Source organism: Myotis myotis, unplaced genomic scaffold (assembly GCF_014108235.1).
Source record: "Myotis myotis isolate mMyoMyo1 unplaced genomic scaffold, mMyoMyo1.p scaffold_m19_p_28, whole genome shotgun sequence".
NCBI lineage: Eukaryota > Metazoa > Chordata > Mammalia > Chiroptera > Vespertilionidae > Myotis > Myotis myotis.
In genome coordinates, this window is record NW_023416333.1 from 1851021 (window position 1) to 1870040 (window position 19020).

General features: G+C 46.2%; 1 protein-coding gene across 1 annotated transcript in view; it reads right to left on the minus strand.

Moving 5' to 3' along the window:
* The window catches only part of LOC118649184 (zinc finger protein 615-like), a 1009024-nt gene that overhangs the window by 560796 nt on the left and 429208 nt on the right, over positions 1 to 19020 (minus strand). The gene's annotated exons all lie outside the window — the stretch shown is intronic.

Genomic DNA, 19020 nt, shown 5'->3' on the forward strand with positions numbered 1-19020 from the left:
GAATACCCATACGACTGTCAGCTGATTTCTCAACAGAAACTTTGCAGGCCAGAAGGGAGTGGCAAGAAACATTCAAAGTGATGAATGCCAAGAACCTACAACCAAGATTACTTTATCCAGCAAAGCTATCATTCAGAATTGAAGGTCAGATAAAGAGCTTCACAGATAAGGAAAAGCTAAAGGAGTTCATCACCACCAAACCAGTATTATATGAAATGCTGAAAGGTATCCTTTAAGAAGAGGAAGAGGAAGAAAAAGGTAAAGATACAAATTATGAACAACAAATATGCATCTATCAACAAGTGAATCTAAGAATCAAGTGAATAAATAATCTGATGAACAGAATGAACTGGTGATTATAATAGAATCAGGGACATAGAAAGGGAATGGACTGACTATTCTTGGGGGGGAAACGGGTGTGGGGGATGCGGGAAGAGACTGGACAAAAATCGTGCACCTATGTATGAGGACAGTGGGTGGGGAGTGAGGGCGGAGGGTGGGGTGGGAACTGGGAGGAGGGGAGTTATGGGGGGCGAAAAAGAGGAACAAATGTAATAATCTGAACAATAAAGATTTAAAAAAAAAGAAAAAGAAAATAATTGGAAATTCTATGAAGGAATTGCTTGGAGATTGTGGATTCAGTTCTGATCAGCACAACAAAGCAAATATTGAGATATAGACAAAAATTCACACAAATAGTTGCAGTTCCCAGGAAATAATAATGTTATGTTAATACTATACTGTAGGCTAAGAACAATGCAATGAGTTGTCTGAAAACCAAACTTGATATAACTTCATTAAAAATACTTTATTGCTAACCACTAGTAACAAGTATCTGCGCTTGCCAGAAACATGGTGGCACTAGACCTGCTGAAGGCAGGGTTGCTAAAAATGTGGACTTTGTAGAAAAGCGGGTGTGGGGCAGCAATATCTGCCTCTGAAAAGCACAATTAAGTACATGCAAAAATATGTGTTCCTGTATGTCATAAGCAATTAATATATAATATATACAAGGTAGTCAAGAGAATGTTTAACCAAAAATTATAGTTATTAAGCAAGATAAGGATATAGAAATAATTCCTCAAAAAGTATGTACAAATGACCAACAAGAACATAGAAAATATTTTCTTCAGTGATCAAGGTAGAATCACTCAGTCTTCCAAACACACTACCAAGCACAAATCCTTTCCTGAGAATTTAGTGCATCGGGGAGTATTGGGACTTCAGGAATAGAAGGGAGTGGCAGAAACAGACCAACCCTCCCCAGGACAGCAACTACCCAGGAAACTGGAAAATCAATCAGTAACACAGTCTACTTGGGAGGACAGAGCACACCCTGGGGGATGGGGCCTGGGAAATGGCAAAGCCAAGTCCAGGTCACTGTGACAGTGAGGTTCTTACCCAGGGAGGATATAAGTTCAAAGTTCTCCAGCATCACATTCAGGTACAGCTGTCTCTGACCCTCATCAAGGAGGCTCCATTCCTCCCTGGAGAAGTACAGGGCAATGTCCTCAAAGGTCACGCCAACCTGTCAGAATGGAGACAATTAAAACCAAAGCTGCCTTTGGAAGAACCAGTAATTCTACTCCTTACACACCTTCCTGCCCTCAACCTCCTCCAGGGCCCCAGGTTACTGTGGACACCAGGCCCTAATGCCAGTGCAGGCTGCTCTCCCATCACAGTCCCATTACTTAATGCATGGCCCTCAGCAGAGCAGCTGGGTTGGGTGGGAAGGATTGGGGGAGGGGAGAGTCGGGGAGGGGAGGAGAGAAAGCAATGTCATTTAAGGTCTGGGCGATGCCTGCAGGGCCAAGCCATCCTGCCAAGCAACACCACTGCTGTCTCCTAGATCCTGCCTCCAAGACAAAGACAAGTGTCGGTTTATGCTTCACCTTTAAGTGCCCACACCAGGTCCCGGACCATCAGCTCACACTTCCTCCAGATGTGCACACCACTGGGTAATGTTTATCCCCTTCCCATGTTCAGATCCCAGGTTCACTCCCTCAGCTCTACCCCCTTCCTGCTCCAATGCCACTGGATCTCGCTGGACTCACCCATGAACTTGGCATATGGCGTGTAGAGAGCTTACAGTCCAGCCGGATCCAGAACCACCCCAGTCCCCTGAAGGACCCACAGCCGGGAAAACCCCGAATGAGTCTGTGCCGTCCTCCCTGCAGCCTCTGCTCTTTCCGTCAATACTCACAGCCACATCCTCAGGCACCTGCAGATGCAAGTCACCCCCGTCCTCTCTGCCCTGCACCTGCTGTGTCCTCAGACGCCACAACACTCCTCTCTCCCCTCCGCCTTCCTCACGGTCCTCCTAGCGGACTGAGCTGCAGGACGGGACAGGCGCCCTCCCCAGGCTGTGGTGTGTGTGTGAGGAGGCGGTGAGGGCCCGGGAGATCGAACTCACCTCAGCCCGTCTCCTCAGCGGTGGCGCCGCCATTGCCCTCTGTGGGCTGAGCCGGGCGGGAGTAGAAGCCGCTGCAGAAATAGCGGTCCCTGTCCCGGCCCTGGCGTGGGTTCCTGTGGCGACTCCGAGCGTCATTCCCACGTGGGAGCTGTGAGCACCACTGGCGGCTCCGACCATGGGCTGTGAGGCGGGGAGCACCACTCTCCGGCCTTCTCCACGGGAGTGCGCATAGGGAAAACCTCACCGCCTGAGACAAAAATCTGAGAAGACAAAATCGCGCTACAAGGATTACGGTCCCGCCCTATCGAAGCGGCCAAAGGGAAATGCCTTCTCTGACCCTCCATTGGCTCAGCCTGATGCCATTCCATGCGTTGCCTTCTGGGTAATGTAGTTTCTCAGCTCCAGGGCCGGGATCCAGTATTTCTCAGTGGACTCTAGGACTGGATTTAGGGGCAAATAGCCCAAGAACACACCAAGTACACTAAGGGCCCTCTAGCGCCTTCAGGGGAGGTGATATCCGGGGCAAGTTTTTTTCTCCTGCACCTGCAGGGCTTTCTTTAGCTGCGGTTTTGCATATATTTGTTCAGGACTTGCTGTTTCTGAAGGGCAGGCATTGTTTCTTCATTCAAGCCTTTTGGCATGTGTTTCCCTGGGGCCATATGTATCTGGAGGAGGTTGTTCAAGTCTTTAACTGCTTTACCCTGCCTCCATTGAATCCATTATACAAAGTTAAGGTCACAAAACAGACACTCATACTTAAGGGCATCAACTTCTGAAACCATCCAAAGTGTCAGGTCTGCCTGCGCTGCAGTGTGGATAAGATGGTCAAGAAACATATGAAAAGATGCTTAAAGTCACAGATCACCAGAGAGATGGAGATTAAAGCAACAATTAGGTGTCACCTCACCGCTTTCACAATGGCTGCCATCAACAAATCAATATTTGACCAGTGCTGGGGAGAATGTGGAAAAAAAGGACCCCTAGTACAGTGAGTGAAGGAATGCAAACTGGTGCAACCATATGAAAATCAGTATGTCCTTTCCTCAAAAAATTTAGTATGGCCAGGACCGGTTTGGCTCAGTGGATAGAGTGTCGGCCTGCAGACTCAAGGGTCCCAGGTTCGATTCCGGTCAAGGGCATGTACCTTGGTTGCGGGCACATCCCCAGTGGAGGGTGTGCAAGAGGCAGCTGATCGATGTTTCTGGCTCTCTATCACTCTCCTTTCCTCTCTGTAAAAAATCAATAAAATATATTTTTAAAAAAATTTAGTATGGCCCTAACCAGTTTAGCTCACTGGATAGAGTGTCAGCCTGCGGACTCAAGGGTCCCAGGTTCGATTCCGGTCAAGGGGCATGTACCTTGGTTGTGCGCAGATAATGCTGTGGACCAACATTCGCGAGAATAAGACCACTGACTCCAATTAGGTCTTAAACAGCAAGCGAGGATTTATTGAGCTGGCCAGCGACTACAGTTACAGCACCCTGCCGAAGCAGAGGCTGAACTACAGTGCCGACTACAGGAGTTACATTTTATTATTAAATTCTGTGGAGGCCCAGAGAAAAATGTGTCTTCCAAATTCTGGTCCCCCAATATGGAGGAAATTCTCTTTATTTATACCTTTTCCAGTCCTTTGTCTCCCAAATTTGGAATGAGACTTCGGGCCTTCTGAGAAAGAAGGCTTGCATGATGGGAAGGGGCTATGAGACCATATCTCAAGACCTGGCCTGATGTCAGTACCTTCCTCTCTATGTGTTCTAGGACAGTGTGCCCCGCCTGGCTGAAGCGCCAGATATGCAGCCCAACACATTCCCCACTGGTTTTATGTACATGAGTCAAATCATTGACTCTTTTGGGTCATTGTTGGGGAGGAAGTTATATTGACCCCGTAGGACTATAAGCTTGATAGAATTAATTCTTTGCTGAATAAAGTCAGTGGGCCTGTTTATAAGATAAGGGCCTGGAATGAGGGTCAGGAGTAATCTCTAGAGGGTCCAAAGAGTCCTGGACTCTCTATTTTTCCTGGGTTGTCTTAAGCCAGGTGTGATGAAGCCACATCAGGATCCCATCGACCTTGACTGCTGTGGGAGTGGTCCTTTCCAGGTAGGAGTCAGTCCTTGGGTGGCAAATTTCTTTACCCAAACAGAGTCACCAGGTTGGAAGGGATGAACCAGATACAGGCAGATCATCTTGCATGTGCTTCTTATCTGCTTTCTGGGTAGACTGTAAAGCCTGAAAGAACTTGAGTAAAGATTAGTTATGTATTTAAGCTTTTCTAGATTGGGTTTCTATGTAAGCTGGTGAGATGGGTAGGTCAGGGTCTGGAAGAGTCATGAGAACCTGTAAAGGCCCCACTGGTTTTAGGGCAGCCTCCCGAGCTGCTTTGTCTGCAGCCTAATTCCCTCTTGTTTCTGGGGAGACCCCTTATACATAGAGGTGGAAAGACGTAGTTACATCTGGCAGTGCCAATTGGCCCATCGTCCTTGCTCTGCTCATGTCTGTCTAACTATATTACCTCAAGGATCCTGGCTCTGAATTCTTTCAGGGAAAATGGACGTTGGATTTTTTCTGTAACTGCTTCGTGCTGAGGAGAGTCAGAAGTTTCTCTCAGAGCCAAGAGATCCTTGCTATCTGTCAGAGGGATGATGAGGCCTGGTCACAGAAGGAGGTGGGCTTGTGACGTGGCAGAAACAAACTGTAGCAAATGGTCTGGTGGGAGGGAAAGAAAACATTTCAGTTTTAATAACCTCCCTTGAAATAGAGTTTTTCTCCTTAAAATTATCCCTCTGTTTATTAAAATACTAATTTATTTACTGTATTCAATTTGGCCTGATTGTTTGCATAAACACAACAAGAATGGTAACTGACTATCTTTGCTGGAATTTCATGATTGAATATTAATGTGCCCCGTAGGGCCAGGAAGCCAAGCCATCCAGCTGCTATCAGGCCTGCCTGCAGTATCTGCTGAGTTAGGTGAATTCCTCACCTATAGTGGCTCTGCCTGGGCCCATTGTCCTTGCTTTAAGGCCCTCTCAGCAGCCCTCCTACTCGTCGAGGCCCAGAATGCATGGGGGTTCCATACTCCCTTTCTACTCTGACCTACTCCCAGTGATGGTAGGGCATGGGCCTGACGCTCCAGCGCCAGCTATTTTTAGGGCTCCCAAGCAGGATACCAGGCTTTCTCTATGGCACTCTTATTGGCTTCAAGTTTTCAGATCTCAGACAGGTTTCCTTAACACATGATACTCTAGTCAAAGTTTTCGGTCAATAAAACCACTATTGGAAACCGGTCTTATTGAATTTATGCAAAGAAATGGTATTGCCATGATTTATTTAGCATTGCCAAATTTTGGAGGAATTACATAAGGAGAAAAAGCTACTGACCTGCCTTAAGATCTTCTGATTTTCCTTGCCAGTCCTTTTTATGGACTCTCCAGAGTTATAACAAAATAGTAACTGTTAGATTTATTTTTATCTAACTGTTAGATTTATATTTCCCCCCTAAGTCCTTTGGCATAACTATTTACCCTCTGTTTAGGGAGGCAGAATGTAAATTATTTACTCTTTCTGGCTTACTGGCCTGTATTATTTAATTAATTTCCTTTCAACATTTCTCTTCTTCTTATCACATATACAACCTTTATAAATTTCATACTTTCAAATTAGCCTTTAAACCTTCTTTCCATGTCCTTTAAAAATACATAACTATGCCTCAGACCTTCTACTCAGTAATTCCTTATTCTTAGAAACCTCAATCCTTTAATGAATACTATAAAGTAAACAGAGTGTATTTCTTAGATTACTAAAAGCAGGTGCTTCCTTCCTATGCAATTTCAAGTATACTGTATCAGTCTAATTTAGCATTGGAAGGGTTAAAGAGAACAAACCGGGACAGAGAAAAACTTACTGTGCTTAGTAGCAGCTTACGGACTGAGTCCAGCATAAAAATCAACAAAACTTCTGGTCTGCTTTACCTGCCGACACCTACCCCCCTCCCCCCTTTTTCTGCATTAATCATTTACTCTGTCCTTAGCTGCTCTCCCTCCTACATTTTTCCTTCTTTAAGCCCCAGAGGCTCAAATCCTTCTCTTTTACCACTTTTGACTTCTCTGACTATCCCCCTGTCCCCCAGCCTAGGGCTCCTCCATCTCAGCAGGCTGAAAGCCTACTACCCTATCTAGCAAATCCTACCACCACTACCCCATCACACACCTGCTCTGGAGTAGTTTTCAGCTCTCTTCCTTCCCCAGTCAGAGCGGATGCTGTCCCCAACAGAGAACTACTGTAAATCCATCAGGAAGGGCAGGCCTGTCGCAGGTCTTAGAACCACATGATAAAAATCCAGCAGTCCCTCTCCCTCACCCTACACAGGCTATGAGAAAATGTACTAATCTTAACCTAACAAGCCTTTGTTTAAACTTCTTTGGGTTGCAACTTTATACTTTTAAAATTAACCTTAGACTTCTAAAATTTTAACCTAACACAGCAAAATTATACATTAGGGAAAAGCAATTAAAAGTTCTCTACTGTCTTCCCCCTAAAGCGGGGTTTGCCCTATCTTTAAACAAATTAAACAACAGAACAAATACTCTCATGTGTACAGCCAGACAGCACAAAGTGATGAACCTGATATGCCATCCCTAGATTAAAGGACCCAGTGGATGGCCACCCTACCCCAAACGTGGGCCACTCTTGTTCACAAAATTTCTGTAAATCAAACTAATTAATGGGGGTGGCGTAGTTCTCTCCGCGTCTCTTGAAGTCCTGAAAATTCTCAAGAAAACATTGCAGCGGGGAGCACACAGAAGCAGACGACCCCTGTCCCATTTTCACAAACACCAGACAACAAACACCAGAGAGACAAGTCCCGTGCAACCGAAAGTTGGCACCTTGAGTGTGGCTCTTCCACAAAATGCCAAGTCTTCCACAAAATACTGACTTCTGCACATGGGCCACGAAGTTTCAATTGCACTATACGTGCGCACCCGCACGTGGTATTTTGTGGAAGAGCCACACTCAAGGGGCCAAAGAGCCGCATGTGGCTCGCGAACCGCAGTTTGCCAACCACAGACCTAGGAGACAACAGTTCCATTCCTTGTCAAAGGAAATGCACAGGTTGCCAGCCCAATATCCAGATGGGGGTGTGCAGGAATCAGCTGATCAATGACTCTCATTATTCATGTTCCTATTGCTCTCTCCTTTTCCAATCAGAAATCAATAAAATATATTTTAAAAATAAATAAATACATAATTTAACTTATAAATAAATACCTCTGGCTCATGTAGCTCAGTGCTGAGAGTGCCTGCCTGCACACTGGAAGGTCATGGGTTCAATAAGGGGCAGGTACTTGGGTTTCAGGTTCAATGCCCCCTCTTTGTGGGGGCATATGTGGGAGGCAACCAATTGATGTTCTCTCTCTCTCTCTCTCTCTCTCTCTGGAAAAAATCAATGGAAAAAATATTTTCACTATTCAGGTGAACATAAAAGAAGAATAAAGAATTGAATTCAGAAGAGTTACGGGAGAGGAGATCCAAGATGTTGGTGTAGAACAAAGGCCTATACTCACTGCCTCCCACAACCACATCAAAATTACAACTAAAATTCAGAACAACCATCAGCCAGAACCGCTGGAAAGATGGCTGAATGGAAGTCTTAGGACTAGAGAGGTAAAGTAGAAAGCACCCTGAGACTGGTAGGAGGTCAAGAGGCAAGAAAGATGCTGGTCTTGTACCCATGAGAGCCAGTTTTTTAATTGGAGGGAGGTCGTCTCTGCAGACTTCACATGGAGGAGCAAGGGGTCTGAATATGACATCAGACGCCCAACCCAGGGTCACAGAGCTGGGAAAAAATGTCCCCACTGCAGTAAGAACTACGTGCTGTAAAAACCAGTGCAGATTGGTGCTCAGTAACACAGAGGTTGCAAGAGACCCAGCTGCTCCTCTTACAATGCCAGCACCATGAACTGAACTTTCAAGCTCAGTCTTCCTCTAACCTCCAGTATCAGGGGAACCTGGTGGGGAGGTGCGGATCAAGACACATAGCAGGAGAAACGGAACTGACTGTCATCGGGGCAGGAACTCGGGGGTGGCTTTCTCCCAGACAGAGGTATTTGCAGTGGTCATTATACCTATGCTGGGAAATCGCAGGTCGCAGGTCTGATGGACAACCATTTCTGTTTGCTGTGCCCTGATGATTCACTGAGACCTCACCCCATCCAATTTACAGACCCACCCAAGCTGTATACAGCAGCTTTTGTATATGAATGGCCTGTTATTGCTCAGGCTAAAACCTGTCAAACAAGTTGCAGATGGGTCAGGGAGCCTCAAACCTATCAATTAAAGGCCGAAGAGGCAGCACCAGCACTAGCCAACCTTGCTTCACAGGGGCCTCATAGGGGCACTTCCAAACCAGAAACAAATAGGAGAATCTTCAGAACTCTCTATAGATCCTGCTCAGTGGCTCCAGGCACAGGCTGACTTTACACCTCCCTGGAGAGCCAAGAGCCAGTGTGCCAAGTAGTCACACCATACCAGCTTAAACTCTTCACATCCATGAACGACACACTCAAGGGGCAGACTCACTGACCACCAAAGCCCCAATGAAGCAAGTCCTGCTCCATAGGGGTGTCTGCTACACAGCAGCTCTCCGCCTGGATCACAGGGGCCCCAATAGATGCTAAAATCCTCAAAAAATTTCTGGCAAATCAGACCCAGCATTACATTAGATAGGTCATACACCATGACCAAGTGCGACTTATTCTGGGGATAAAAGGATGGTGCAATATCTGCAAATCAATAAATATGATACATGATATAAACAAACTGAAGGACAAAAATCACCTAATCATATCAATTGATGCAGAAGAGGCATTTGACAAAATCCAACACCCTTTCTTGAGAAAAACTCTCAGCAAAGTGAGAGTATAGGGATCATACCTCAACATAATAAAAGCCTTATATGACTAACCTACAGCCAACATCATACTCAATGGGCAAAAGCTAAAACCTTTTTTACTAAGAACAGGAATAAGACAGGGATGTCCACTTTCTCCACTCGTGTTCGATATAATACTGTGAGTGCTAGCCATAGCGATCAGACAGGAAGGAGAAATGAAAGACATCCAAATTGGAAAAGAAGTAAAACTGTCATTATTTGCAGATGATATGATATTGTACACAGAAAACCCTAAAGACCCCATCCAAAAAGTAGTAAATTTAATGAATGCATTCAGCAATGTAGCAGGATACAAAAGTAACACTCAGAAATATATAGCTTTTTTATACACTAGTAATGAACTCACAGAAAAACAAACAATCCTATGTACCATTGCAACAAACATATTAGGATACCTACAAATAAACTTACCTCTGAAACATAAACTTAACTTATTCCAAAAACTACAGGAAGTTGACAAAAGAGATAGAAGAAGACATAAAGAAATGGAAAAATATACCGTGTTCATGGATTGGTAAAATCAACATCATTACAATGTCCACACTACCCAAAGCAATCTATAGATTCAATGCAATCCCCATTAAGATACCAATGGCATATGTGAGAAACCTATATTAAACTCTCCAAAAAATTATATGGAATAAAACACACACACACACACACACACACATACACACATGAATAGCCGCAGCAATCTTGAGAAAGAAGAACAAAGTTGGAGGGATCACAATACCAGATAACAAGCTATACTACAAAAATGCCTGGTACTGGCACAACAGACATATAGAACAATGCAACAGAACAGAGAACCCAGAAATCAACCCTTAGTCATTATGCTCAATATTTGACAAAAGAGATAACAGCATACAATGCAGTCAAGTTCAAGACAGTCTCTTCAATAAATGAGACAAATTATTGTTGAGAAATATTAGACAGAAATATGCAAAAAAAAGGAAAATAGACCATCAACTTATACCATACACAAAATAAATTCAAAATTGATAAAGGACTTAAACGTAGGATGGAAAACCATAAAAATCTTAGAAGAATCCACAGGCAGCCATATATCAGACATATATCCTCACAATCTTTATGGATACAGCTCCTAAGGCCTTGATGGCGAGCCTATGACACGCCTGTCAGAGGTGACAGGCAAACTCATTTTTTTGGTTGATTTTTCTTTGTTAAATGGCATTTAAATATATAAAATAAATATCAAAAATATAAGTCTTTGTTTTACTATGTTTGCAAATATCAAAAAATTTCTATATGTGACACAGCACCAGAGTTAAGTTAGGGTTTTTCAAAATGCTGGCACGCCAAGCTCAAAAGGTTTGCCATCACTGTCCTAGGGTAATGGAAACTAAGGAAAAAATGAACAAATAGAACTATGTCAAGATAAAAAGCTTCTGCACAGCAAAAGAAACCATCAACAAAACAAAAAGAAAGCCCACTGAATTGGAGAACATATTTGCCAATGTTATATCCGATAAGGGTTTACTCTGCAAAATTTCCTGGGAACTCATACATCTTAAGAAAAAGAAGATAAATGATCCAATCAAAAAATGGTCAAATGTATATCCACTTTTCGAAAGTAGATATACAGAAAGCCGAGGCATATAAAAACATGCTCAAAGCCACTTATCAGAGAGAAGCAAATCAAAACGACAATGCGATATCATCTCACACCTGTCAGGATGGCTATCATCATCTAATCAACAAACGACAAGTGCTGGCAAGGATGTAGAGAAAAAGGAACCCTTGTGCATCGCTGGTGGGAATGCATATTGGTACAGACACTGTGGAATATAGTGTAGAGTTTCCAAAAAATTAAAAATGGAACTCTCAATTGACCCATCTAGGAAAATATCCCAAGAAATCAGAAACAGCCCTGACTGGTTTGGCTCAGTGGATAGAGCGTAGGCCTGCAGGTTGAAGGGTCCCAGGTTTGATGCCGCCCAAGGCAACATGCTGTGGGCTCGATTCCCAGTAGGGTGCGTGCGGAATGCAGGGGTCAATGATTCTCTCTTATCATTGATGTTTCTATCTCTCCCACTCTTTTTCTCTCTCTGAAATCAATAATGAAATATTAAAAAAAAGAAATCAGAAACACCAATCAGAAAGGACATATGCACCCCTATGTTCATAGCAGCACAATTTACAATAGCTAAGATATGGAAATAGCCTAAGTGCCCATCAGTAGATGAGTGGATTAAAAAACTGTGGTACATCTACACTGCCGGGAGCCGGTCCATGCTTGCTGTTTCAAGGGACCTGGCATATATGGCATACTGTTCTTAATATGTTTGCTCACCTTCTTGGCACTATGTGTTTTAACCAAGGTCTCTGAGAAAGGTTGTTTCCCCAGGTAGGGATTTTCCCCTGAAGTTAGGGAGGGAATAAAACCTCTTAACTAGTGCCAGGTGGGTAATTAATCACTTTAACTACGAGCAATCATGCTTAAGCTACATAATCTTTACTCCCTGGAATGGAGATAAGAAACGCCCTAACCTTTGTAATAGAGATTGATAGGATTGAATCAACTGGTATAAATACAGATGTAGTAAGACAGCAAGAGATAGAACTCAGAACACAGAACTAAGAGAGACGGAACCTAGGCACAGAACCTACACAGAACGTTCTCTAGAGACAGAAGAACTTCGCTGGAAAGAATATGGCAAAAGTTCCTGGACAGAAACTGGCCTCAGAACCTAGAGACAGAACCTAGCGAGAGAACATGGCAAAAGATCCTGGACTGAACCTGACTACAGAAATTGGCAAGAGAACCTGACTAGAACCTGGCAACTGAACCTGGCTGGAGAACCTAGCGAGGGAACATGGCTACAGAACCTGGCTGGAGAACCTGGAGAATCTAGCAAGAGAACATGGACACAGAACCTAGCTGGAGATCCTAAGCAGAACCTCTCTGGAGATCCAGACCAGAACTTGGCTGGAGATCCTGGCTGGAGATCCTGGCTAGGCTGCTGATCAACTGAACGCTGTCTCCGTGTCATTCCTTCTTCGCCGACTCCGTCCACACCTTTGGGGACCCCTGGACCCGCTGGGGTTGGACCCCAGCACTACACAATGGAATACTATGCTGCTGTTAAAAAGGAGGAACTCCTACTATTTTCAAGAGCATGGATGGAACTGGAGAACATTATTCTACGCCAAGTAAGCCAGGTGGAGGAAGATAAATATCACATGATCTCACTCATTTGTGTTCCATGAAGGAAAATGGAGACATATGTAATACAATATATATTACTTTAAAGAATAAATAATTTTTAAAAAATAAATATTGTGAAAATATCCATAGTAAACAATGCAATCTGCAGAATAAATGGAACCCTGAGGATAATTATTATGGTATTTTACAAAGAAATGAAAAGAGATCCTTGAAATGTATAGAAATAAAAAATGTGAATAGTAAAAACGTAAGTGAGATGCAAGCTAGTGGCAGCACACTTCCTGACCTCAATTTAGTACAAAGAAAAAGCAAGGAAACATTGTGTTGCTGAAGAAACACAGACACATACATCAACAGAACAGAACAGAAAATACAGAAATAAACACAGGCACATACTTCCAAGTAATATTTGTCAAAACTGCAAGACAGAGAAGGGAAAGATAGTTTCGTCAATGAATGGTGCTGCTCAAAATCAATACTCACATGTAAACACAACAATAATGGACACCACTGATAAAATTTAACACAACATGCATAACAGAATTGAATGTCAGCGCTAAAACTTAAAACGCCTCAGGACAACCTAGAGAAAAAGTGTTGGAGGTTGGTTTTGACATGATTTTCTGAATGTGACAGCAACTACCAGACAAAAAAGAAAAAATAAACAGTCCAGATGACAACAAATAAAAAAAAAAGCTTCTTCACAGCACAACAGCAATAAATAAAATGAAACGAAAGGAAATCTAGAAAACAGAAGAAAATACTTGCAAATCCTATGAAGGAATCGCTTGGAGAGATTGGGGATTCAGTTCTGATCAGCAAAATAAAGTGAATAATGAGATATGGACAGAAAATCACACAAATTCTTGGAGTTCCCAGGAATAATAAAGTTATGATAATACTATACTGGAGGCTAATAACAATGCAATGATGTGTCTGAAACCCAAACTCAATATAACTTCACTAAAAATACTTTATTACTAAGCACTAGTACCAACCACAAGTCCTTCCCTGTGAATTTAGTGCAGCAGGGAGTATTGGGACTTCAGGAATAGAAGGGAACAGTGGAAACGACCAACTCTCCCCAGGACAGCAACTACCCAGAAAACTGGAAAATCCAGCAGTACCAGTCTACATGGGAGGAGAGAGCACACCCTGGGGGCTGGGCCCTGGGAAATGGCAAAGCCAAGTCCAGGTCACTGGTGAGAGTGAGGGTCTTACCCAGGGAGGATGTAAGTTCAAAGTTCCCCAGCATCACGTTCAGGTACAGCTGTCTCTGACCCTCATCAAGGAGGCTCCATTCCTCCCTGGAGAAGTACAGGGCAATGTCCTCAAAGGTGACCCCAACCTGTCAGAATTGAGACAATTAAACCCAGAGTTGACTTTCTGAGAACCAGTAATTCTACTCCTTACCTACCTTCCCCACCCTCAACCTCCTCCAGGGCACGTGGTTACTGTGGAAACCAGGCCCTAATGCCAGTGCAGGCTGCTCTCTCATCACAGTCCCATTACTCACTGTGATTGCCCTCAGCAGAGCAGCCAGGTTGGGTGGGAAGGATTGGGGGAGGGGAGGGGAGAGAACAATGCCATTAAAGGTCTGGGCTATGCGTGCAGGGCCCCAGCCTTGCAGCCAAGCAACACCACTGCAGTCTCCTAGATCCTGCTGCCAAGACAAAGCCAAGCATCGGTTTATGCTTCACCTTTAAGTCCCCAAAGCGGTTCTCGCGCACCATCAGCTCACACTTCCTGCAGGTGTGCACACCACTGGATAATGTTTATCCCCTTCCCATGTTCAGATCCAAGGTTCACTCCCTCAGCTCTGTCCCCTTCCTACTCCAATGCCACTGGATCTCGCTGGACTCACCCGTGAACTTGGCATATGGCGTGTAGAGAGTTTGTAGTCCAGCCGGATCCAGGACCACCCCAGGCCCCTGACGGACCCACAGCCAGGAAAGCCCCGAATGAGCCTGTGCCCTCCTCCCTGCAGCCTCTGATCTTCCCGTCAATACTCACAGCCACATCCTCAGGGACCTTCAGATGCAAGTCACCCCCGTCCTCTCTGCCCTGCACCTGCTGTGTCCTCAGAAGCCACCACACTCCTCTCTCCCCTCCACCTTCCTCACGGTCCTCTACGTGGGACTGAGCTGCAGGACGGGACAGGCGCCCTCCCCAGGCTGTGGTGTCTGTGTGAGGAGGCAGTGGGGCCTGGGGGACTCGAACTCACCTCAGCCCGTCTCCTCAGCGGGGGCGCCGCCACTGCCCTCTGTGGGCTGAGCGGGGCGGGAGTAGAAGCCGCTGCAGGAATGGAGGTCCCTGTCCCGGCCCTGGCATGGGTCCGGTGGTGACTGAGCTTCAATCCCAAGTGTGAGCTGTGAGCACCACTGGAGGCTCCCACCATTGGCTGTGTGGCGGGTAGCACCACTCTCCAGCCTCCTCCATGGGACTGTGACACCAGGAACTCCTCACATTCTGATACAAAAACCTGAGAAGGCAAAATCCCGCCACAAGGACCCCACTCCCGCCCTACAGAAGCAGCCAGAAGCCCTGGGGCGGACCATCACTTCCCAGACCCACCAGAGGACCCACCTGGGGGGAACGAAGCTATCAGAACTACTGGGAAGAGAATTTTACATCCCAGGGCTCCAGAAAATATCCCAAGACTTGGCTAGAAGGTGCCCAGTGTGTGCCCAGGTGAACCAAGGGCCCCTGTGGTGGCCGCGCCGGGTTAGCGATTCCGAGGTCAGAACCCCAGAGAACACTGGGAAGCGGACTTCACCGAGATACCAGGAGGACAAGGAGGGTATAAATATTTGCTGGTTTTCATTGACACCTTCTCTGGCTGGCCTGAGGCATACCCAACCAAAGCAGAGACAGCACAGATAGTAGTTAGGAAACTCCTCACTGAAATTGGCCCCCCCCCCCATGGGTTCCGACAATGGCCCAGCGTTTATTGCCAAAATTACACAATCCATAGCTAAGGCCCTGAGGGTTACCTGGAAATTGCATTGTGTTTATAGACCACAGAGTTCTGGACAGGTAGAGAGAATGAATCTGACCTTAAAGGAAACCTTAACCAAGTTAAAACTAGAGAATGGCGAAAATTGGGTAAGTCTCCTTCCTTTTGCTCTCCTCAGAGCTAGGTGCACCCCGTATATAAAAGGACTCACCCCTTTTGAAATTATGTTTTGCAGGCCGCCACCTCTCCTTCCCCGCCTAAGAGAGAAAGATCTTGCCCGGCTGTCTACCTGAAATTTGCTTAAGTCCTTACAGGCTTTGCAGAGCAGCGCCACATCAGCACAACGGGTGGTGAGGGCACCTTACGAGAGGAGGACGTGCCGAGATCCAGTCCAACGCAGCCTGCCTTCTCTCCAGGTGATCTCCTCTGGGTGAAGTGCCACGACCCTGGCAGCCTGGAACCTAGATAGGATGGACCCCACCAGGTGGTGCTGAGCACTCCAACCACCATCAAAGTCGCAGGAAAGAGGCACTGTTAAGCTAAGAAGGTGAATGACAGCGTCGAGGGTTGGCGGGTCCAGAAGACCGGAGACCCATTAAAGGTCAGACTCACTCGGTGTTCCTCCTGACTCTCCTCGTCTGTCTGCAGCCGTGACAGGGAAATCCCCATCTGGCCAAAAATTACTCTTGGGAGGTCACACGCACTATTGTTGGGACTGTTATAGGCTCCGTTGTCGCGGTAGGGGCGCCCGTCATCTGGACAGATCTCTGTAAACTGTTTGGAAAAAACTGGGGAAATTCCCGTAGCAAAACTGCGTCGGTCGGGTATGGCTCGGGGGGCCATACCCAGGCCGCTGGAACCAGGGGTTACGGGTGCAGAATGCTCGGGCTAGAGCAAGGGTTATGGCACACTCAACATTATGCTTGCCCCCGAGAGGGGGTAGTAACTATGGAGGAGAAAGCAACTTCTACTGTGCCTCTTGGGGTTGTGAGACCCTAGCCCTATGGAAAAAAAAAAAAACCACCGACAAGTTCCTCCTTCTGACCAGAGGTTCGACCTGGGGACCCAAAGAAGAACTGCACTGCCAGAAATTGTAACCCCGTCCTCCTCAGGCCTCTCACCTGGTGGACTGACCAATGGGAAGGGGGGAAAGACATCGGGACTAAGACTCTATGTCAGCGGCCGAGACCCTGGCCAATTCTTCACCATCCAACGCAGGACTCTTCCCCGGCGGCTCAACCCGATTGGCCCCTTGTGCCCCCTAGACAAGCCAGGGAGGCCGAGCCTGCCACAACACCCAGCCCCAGCCAAACCTCTGCTGGGCCCACATACTTAGTAGCACCGGAGGGAACTTGGTGGGCACGTACAACTGGTGTAATCCCTTGCATCTTCCCTCCAGTCCTCCAGAACCCGACGGACCCTGGACTATGCATCCTGACGAATATACTCCCTCAGGTGTGCTACTATTCAAGAGAGGGGGTCGAGAACATTTAAACTTAGAACCCAGGAGGGATAAAAGGGCCCCCATCCTAGTCCCCCTCCTTATGGGACTAGGACTAGCATGATCCATGGCCGTTGGAACAGCCGCCCTAGTAACCAGCCATGAAAATTATAGAGTTCAGGAGGCAGACAGATCAAGACTTAAGAACTCTGGAAAAATCCCTTGGCCAACTGGAGGACTCCCTCAGTTCACTTGCAGAGGTAGTGTTACAAAACAGACGAGGTCTAGATCTGCTTTTCCTAAAGCAGGGAGGCTTCTGTCTGGCCCTAGGGGAGACCTGCTGTTTCTACACCAACCACTCGGGGGTGATCAGGGAAAGCCTTAGCCAGCTGCGAAAACGGCTGGCTGACCGAGAAGAGGCTAGAAAGGCCAAGGGCAATTGGTAGGAGAATTTACTTTCCTGGTCCCCCTGGCTAACTACCCTGCGCTCCTCCTTGGCAGGACTAGTCATTCTGCTCCTCCTAGGGCTACTATTTGGCCCCTGCATCGCCAAATGCCTCCTCAATTTCGTACAAAATCAAATACAAGCTGTAAAGTTGATGGTTTTACACACTCAATACTCCAGGATCGTAGAGGAGGGCGCTGAATCAAAGATTTGATTCAGGCATAAGACCAATAGGGAATGTGCTAGGGGGAGGGACCGTGGCATGGAAAGATTACTGAATGTGCTGGGGGCAAGGACCCTGGCATGGAAAGGTTACTGAATGTGCTGGGGGCAAGGACCCTGGCATGGAAAGATTACTGAATGTGCTGGGGGCAGGGATCCTGGCATGGAAAGGTTACTGAATGTGCTGGGGGCAAGGACCCTGGCATGGAAAGATTACTGAATGTGTTGGGGGCAGGGACTGTGGCATAGAAAAATTACTGATTGCTTTAAAGAAACAGTGATATGATAGAACCCAGCCAGGTGTGACCCCGTTTTCCTCCCGAACTTTTTACCCTGCCAGTTAACGCTTTGTAGTTTTTGCAAATAAAAGCTTTGATGCACCCTCGGTCGGTACTGCTGTTGTGCGGCTCCCTGTGTGGAGGTATGTGCTGTAGTCGCGGGCCACCTTAATAAAGGCTCTTAAATTTAAATTCTGAGTCGGTGGTCTATCTCGCTGATTGAACCCATAACATTGGAAAGAGTCCAAGTACCCATCAGTAGATGAGTGGATAAAAAACTGTGGTACATTGATACCATAAAATACCATGCAGCAGTAAAAATGAAGACTCTCTTACCCTTTCACACAGCATGGGGGGAACCTGGAGAGCATCATGCTAAGTGAAATAAGTCAGTCAGAGAAAGACAAGTACCACTTGATCGCACTCATATATAGAGTCTAATGAACAAAACTGATGAATGGAGTGCATTCAGAGACACGGAAGCATAGAAATTACTGCAGAATCTCAGAGGGAATGTGTGTGTGTGGGGTGGGGGGAAGAGGATGGGGGAGGGAGGTAAAAAGAAACATCCTGCGGTAAACATTAAAGAACATGCACACAGACAATAAAAACAAAGTCACCTGAACTTTGAGCATCTTCTTTTATGTTTCTTTCTCCCTTTTACGTTTATTTCATCAGCAACATTCACTCTTGCCCTCAACAGAAACAATTAGATTATGACTTGTCTCCCATCAACTAAGCATTTGTATGAATAGCCAAAGATTTCTTCTCAACACTGTTTTTAGACAACAAGCTATAAATATGAAGCTTTCAAGGCTCCTCGATCCAAGTTAAACACTTCCAGTTCTCAGAGCTCAGGGTCAGGCAGGCAGCCCTACTGCCCCAGGAGGGGCCTGTGCTCAGAGCAAGGGTCCCTCCCGGAGCTGCTCCTTCCTCTCAGCACAGGATGGGTCTGGGCGGGGCCACCTGAGGAGCCTTGTCCTTGGCATTGGATAGGAGTCTGTAGGCAGGAGGACACTTCCTCTTAGAGCAGGTGGCCTGAGTAGGCCGTGCCAGGCAGGAGACCCAGGGGCTGCGGGGGGACCTGCCTGAACACACCTCCTCTGGGCACTTCAGCCTGGGC